The following is a 6,840-nucleotide window of genomic DNA, read 5'->3' as shown; positions in this document are numbered from 1 at the left end:
TTCCCCTCTATCCTGAGTGGCTAGAGCTAGATCTAATCCCGCCAGGATATACCTCTTATATTATACTATCACTAACTAACCTACTCACCTCTAGACCCTCTAAATAGGTTCTCCGGAAGTCTATACAGGTTGTGCGATATAATCAGCGACAAAGACTGCTGAGCCGCCACTGAGCTCGTCCGCATAGACCGCCGTATGGGAAGCTAACTCTGTCCTCCGCTTAACGAAGACTCTTTACCTAGATCTCGACCCCCCCTTAGGTTCATAAGATACATTATCTGGAATAGAGATAGAGTTACTAGGTGAGGAAATGGAGTTAATGTGAACCTAAATGTGCCTAATGCGAACTAGTCTAAGTTAGAAAGTGGACTACCGGCAGAACTGACTTTGTCCCCCTCGCTACCCTCCCCATTAACTAACGTCTAGTTATCCGCTAGCCTATTGTCGTCTCTTAACGCTAAGTCGCCCATATCTATGTCTCCAGTTAGGGCCTTATGGGACGGCGTCTCAACACTTACGTTACTTAAGTCAGCCTCACCCTTAACTGCCGCACTATCTACACTACTTATATCAACCTCACGCTCAGCTAGCTGTATATTGACACCGGTTATCTAGATATCACTAGCGGCTCGTGGGGGCGGGACCTTAGCTATCTTAGCCTTAGCTACTAGTCGCGGTAAGTCTATATTACGCCTTAGTTATTACTATAGGAGCTTATAATCTACGGAATCACGAGAGTCTAGCGGCGTTAACTTAGGCTCATAGTTCGTCTTAGCCTCGCGAACTGGGTTAGGGACTATAGTATTCTATCTAGGCTACTTAGTATTAGTGACGTTGGGCTCCTTCTCTATCTCATGATCCACCTCCTCTAGCTCGTCTTCCGTATCACTCTTCGATAGATTCTCCTTACCTTACGCCCGGCGTTAGATATTCTATAGTATATAGTCGTTAATGTGGAAGTCTACGCTAGGAATCAAAAATAGCTAATATACTGGGTCTATTATATCGCGATTAAACTATATATCTTCTGAGTGTTAGTTGTAGAGGAGGTTACTATTAGGTACCCGTAATATCTTAGTTTTGGGGTCGATCACCTACGTAGTGACCTTATTAATCTCGCTATCGTTGCGTATATTAATGTGTACGCCGTAGATAGGGTCCTATATAACGTCAATTGGAGACCATAAGTTAGTGGCGCCGCGTAGGATAATACTAGGTTTTGTTAGCGTAGTAGGACTACGGGACTTAGTGAGTGTCGTAAGGTTAAGACTTCCTAGGGGGGGGGGGGGGGAAATGAAGTTAGTGTATGAATATGAACGGGCGGAACATGGTCTATGAAATAGATCCGTAAGGAAAAGGATACCGGTAGATCCATTCTATAGACTAATAATGGAAGACTCACCACTAGGAATAAACATAATAGAGTTACGCTTACTAGCGTTAGACGCGGTGAATAAGTGTGAAGACGGATCATATTGACGGTTAGGCATAGCTATCGATAGGGTACTGTAGGTCTTATGTGGCTTATGGAGATTCTTAGTACGCTAGCCTAGGCGCGAGTAGCGTTACCCAAGTTACTAGTGGATATATTCCTTAGCTTACTCTACGTAGCTAGTGTCCCATACCTTCTTAACTAGCTTATGGGCCTTCTTAGCCGTTAACTTAAGGCTACTAACGTATATCTTTTCGCGATCCTCGAGGCTTAACACCTCCTTATTTATAGACGCCTCGCCCATAACCTAGCTTAGCATCTTCACGGTGGCATTAGTAAAGAGCCACTAGTTATAGGTCCCTAGTACGTAGATAATCTATATAAACTAGACCTCTTCCTAACTAATATAGTGGAGGCGGCTAATCACTTATTTTACTATAGGGATATTATCCAGTATGTCAATAATGATGATCTTATAGTAGGCCCCTTAGATATTGATGCCTATAGTGGATAAGCGGCTGTTTAGGAGGAGGAATAGGATCTCATTATTAGGATTATTCTACTTAGCTAGGATGATACTACGCTTAGCGGCCGTAGTGCCCGGCTAGATAATGTAGTAGGGGAGGCCTAGGGTGTGGAGGAAGTAGTTAGGGCCCTACTATGTATATAGCTAGTTTATTATAAACACCGTCTTACCCTTAAACCGCCTAGCCTCGTCGCTATATAGAGACTAGTAGATGTACTTAGCTATGTATCGTAGCTTGACTAACTCCGACATGTAGTATAGATATACCCCTAGGCGCTCTATGTAGTTAGGGATAGTAGGCGTGGGTTAAGTGGCCAGAAAGTATTCCGTAAAGCCATAGTCGTCAGTGTTCTTAGTCTAGTTACGCGCCTACGCCGTGCGCTATCCTTTCTTACGTAGTATTAGGGCGTTGAAGCGGAGGTCAAAGGTGGATAGGTATAGGTGACGGTGGATGGCCATATCTCGCAGACCCCTACTGGCGATGGTAGGCTTCCGGCTGGGCTTACCTGAGGCGCCGTAGCCGCCCTGAGATAGGACGGGATAGAACGCATTCTAGATCTTAGTGTACTCTTGCGCCTTATACGCGGTCTACTAGAGTTTGACACTAGTGATGTAGTAGATAGGGACGGCCCGGCCAGCCTAGTAATAGTAGTCGCCCTCTAGCTGGATCTTACTGGCTATGGTCTAGTGGAGTTAGATACGTAAATAAATGGCGCGGAGTACAACGGATGCGGTACTAGCACTATTTAACTTACCATAGTTAATTATGGACGCGAAGGTACGCGGGTTCAGGATGAAGAGCGACTAGTCCTTATACTTCTATATATAGTTAGGTAAGTATTAGGTAATGTTAGTAATAACCGCCTACTAGTAGATCTTCTCTAGGTCGTTGGGGAGCTTATAGCTATCAAGTTTATGGAGGTTATCCTCCTAGTCACTATTCTAGAAGAGATAGAGGTATCTAAGGAGGTCACTAACTTAATTAGGGAGCGGAGTAGCTATAACGATCTACTTTTTGGGATAGTAGAGTTTCTTAACCGTAATTAAGTTATTTATCTTAGGATTCTTTATCTGATGCCCTTCGTTATAGATAACGCGATAGAATAGCCTAGTGAAACGGGAGATATAGACTGAGAAGTTAGCCTTGTTATAGGTGTCGTCCTTATCCTCCTCATCAACTTTAACGGGGACGTAATACTTCTTATTGATTCTTTCTAACTACGTAAGGGTCTATCTAATGTATTTGAGGTCGCCCTATCTCTTCTTTAGCTTAGCCTAGGTGGGACCGTACGCTATGAAAGGGAGGTTATCCGCATCATTAAAGTTATCTATCTATGGGGACACTAGGTCTTTATCTATGGCGGGAAGAGGAAGTTAGTCACTAGTCTATGGAGAGGATCTGGCAGATAGGGTGCGATTAGATCTATCCTATGGACTGTACTATACCGGTCACTAGATGTAAGGGAAGGGAAAGGGGGTGGGGGATGGCACTCACCTCGCTCTGGCCCGCTAGCCATAGCGCGCACCTACTTCTCGATAGAATGCTTTCCCATAACTAGGGTGCGTTTCTAGAGGGTCTCGTATGCGCACTAGATGACGGTAAACGCTGACATTAGGTTGTTAGCCGGGAACTGTTTCTTAATCACGCGTCTAGCCGCCTTCCTAGACGTTAGTAGTAGTAGTTAGCGTATAGACTCTTCGACGTCAGGGCTCAGGGTCTTGTCAGTACCGTAGAAAATGCGAAGTTATAATAGGGGCTTATCGGTCTCTTCACTACGCTAGTGTTTATGCCACTCTACGTACTAGGAATCTAGTATCCCGGGGGGCGTAACTATAACGGTAGGTCAAAAGTTGAGCTTGGGTAGCGGTAGTTCCGGTTCCCCTCTACCTTACGCGAGGTGATACTGATGCTAGTAGCGTTCCCACTACTCTAGCTTCTGTATAGCTAAGTGCTAGATTAGGCCGTAGTACTATAATATCTTACTAAGTCCGTAGTCTATAGTTAGGATGCCCCCTCCAATCTCTAATAACTCCATTAAGATCTACTAGTAGATGCCTAAGACCTAGTGGTGCTTCGGATAGAAGCGAGAACAGGCGGAACGCTTACTAGATACGTAGTAGCGTCCCTTAATCAGCTTGTTAAAGTTAGGGTCGAAACCTAACTACTTAGCGGCCTCACGGTAGGAGGTGACTTAGGCGGAGACGGTCGCGTTCTTTTCCTATTAGTCCCAAAACGCCTACTCTACCTTAGCTATCTTAGGCCCTTCTACCCCCGTCGTCACCTACTCCTTTATAGCCTTAGCCTACTCTTCATTAGCCTTTACCTACCTCTTAGCGGCCTTCGCCTACGCTCTTAGGTCCTAGTACTCAACGTTAGGTACTACCCGCTCCGCTATCGAGATTTCCTCACTCTACTCTACCGTATCTATAGTGTTACCCATACTAAAGGCGTTATAGTTGATCTTATATATGTCCGCGATTATCGAGAGGAATAGTTTAATAGTCACGATATTAACGTTAGGACAGAAGGTGCGTTCAGTACGTTTATCCTAGTGACTCTATTAGCGGGAAAGAATAGATCAAAGGGGGTAATGAGCTAGTGTATAGAATAGATCTAACGAAAAGTTACTCCGTTAGTAGTTATGAATAGGGCTATAGACTAGATCCAGTATACGGTCTATATAATAGATCCATTCTATATACTACCGTTAAGCTCGCTCTATACGGTTTAAGCTAGATTACGGGGGGCTTAGAGGATCTATTCCATATACTAGTATAGGCGTTCACTTACCTATTTAGATAGCCTATATGACTTCAATTTACTAATTCAGGTGGAAATCAGGTTATCTTCGTTTTCTAGGGTGTTAGCTATATCCTTTTCCTCCTTATCCTTAATGATCAGGTTAGCCATATTGATCCGTACGTTATTATTATGTTCCTTCCAGTTACTATGCGGAACGAGGAGTTGGATTTATTCCTAAGTCATATGGACGGACTTTCCTTAGTTAACTAAGTTCAGATCTAGTAATATATGTTAAAACTTATTATCCGTGAGGTAGCGAATAGGGGCGGCCTTCTTCCTACTAAACTTAGGAAACTAGAGCTAGGTATAGACGTACATAGCGAATTTGAGTAGGGTCTACGCTTGATGAAAGTCCTTAGCCATAGCTAGGCCCTAGTGGATCTGTCTAGGCTGCTCTTTCGCGTACGACTTGGGAAATACCTTCCTCCATCGTTTGATGATCTTATAGGTCTGGGCCATATACACTACCTTAGGCTAGGTCGACTTATTCACCCGCTAGGTAGCGCTGAATTTACTGAAGTAAGGGTTGTTTAGGGAGAAGGTGTCGCTAATGCTAACCTAGACTAGGTACTTCCAATTATTTAGGGCTACGTCCCCCTTCTAGATCTCCTTCACTACGTGTTTAAACGCGTACGTAGAGGTATCCTTAACGCCTAGGACTAAGAACCCCACCTTCTTCACTTAGAGGAATAACTTAATACTATCTTCCATTTCCATAATGAGATTATAGAGCTAGCCGGTATACTCAAACCTAAGGTAGCCCATTATATATATCTAGTTTAGGTAGAGTTTCTTACTGAGTTTAATATAGCGGTATCTATAAAAGTGCTTATATAACTCCTTAATGGCCTAATCCTAAGGCATTATATTATAGTTATCCGCGCTCTTCGTATCTTAACGCTTCTTTAACTTCCAATCGCTATATACTTTAGCCTAGAGGCGAGACACCGTACCCGCATAGTCTAACTTAGACTCGAACTAGCTCTTATGTTCCTTATTAGAGCTAGACTCGTTACCACCGGAGTTAGGGCCGCGATTACGCTAGGTAGACCATATATTACCTATCTTAGGGTCCTTAGATACAGTTCGACTTGAGGTGATCTCAAGCGTAATGTCTAGTTATTACTTAGCTGATAGCGGGGTGGTAGGCTAGGTGGTCTTCTTAGTCTTATAATGTCTAGTAGTACTAGGCTAGGTCACGTCATCACTAATATCTAAGTTAGTAGGGATAGGATTCTCCTTTATCCCTAACTCTCGTAGCTTATTATCCTTAGAGAGTAGGGTGAATTCCGTAGCCTCCTCTTCTACTTCCTACCGCGCTTTCTTATCCTTTAGTTCCTTAAGCTTCTACTTCTATAAGTAGTACTTAGCCCTAATTCTCTCTTTTAGGAGCTTATTACTCTTCTTACGTAGGAGGGTCTCATATTAGGCTTAGTACTTAGCGATATGTTACTAGGCGTTAGTAATCTACTCCTTAAGGGTTAGGGTATCTTTAGGTCTCTTTATATAGGGTTCTAGGGACCTAGAGACTATATACTTTCCGGGACCTAGTATAGTGACGGAGGATAAGCCCTAGAGATATAGTAGAACTTTGTCAGTAAAATGGCCTATAGAATGGATCTAATAGGATGAAGAGAATAGAGTCTAGGAGGTGAGGTAGTCTAGCGATTGGATCTACTAGCGTTTAGGGAGTTAGTAGGAAGAGTGGCCTATAGACTAGATCTACTAGATATGGGAAGTTGATTAGATAAGTAGCCTATGGATGAGATCTACTAGACTTAGGGAGTTAGTAGAAAAAGTGGCCTATGGATGAGATCTACTAGACTTAGGGAGTTAGTAGAAAAAGTAGTCTCTAGACTGGATCTAGTAGGAAATTCTAGTGGAAAGGCTCACCTCTAGCTCAGATTCTGACTTAGCTCACTCACTAGGTGTCTAAGATAAGTGGCTTAGGCTATATAGGGTAGGAGAGAGCGCCTAGGCTAGGCGGAGGTAAGGAAGGGCCTGAGTTAGCCTATCTTAAGGATCTAACGCGATTTATAGTAGGAATGGGAGTAGTTTTAAGGAAGTTACTAATAGTTA

The sequence above is a fragment of the Cladophialophora immunda genome (genome assembly GCF_000835495.1).
Source record: "Cladophialophora immunda strain CBS 83496 unplaced genomic scaffold supercont1.1, whole genome shotgun sequence".
NCBI lineage: Eukaryota > Fungi > Ascomycota > Eurotiomycetes > Chaetothyriales > Herpotrichiellaceae > Cladophialophora > Cladophialophora immunda.
This window is presented reverse-complemented; position numbering follows the sequence as displayed.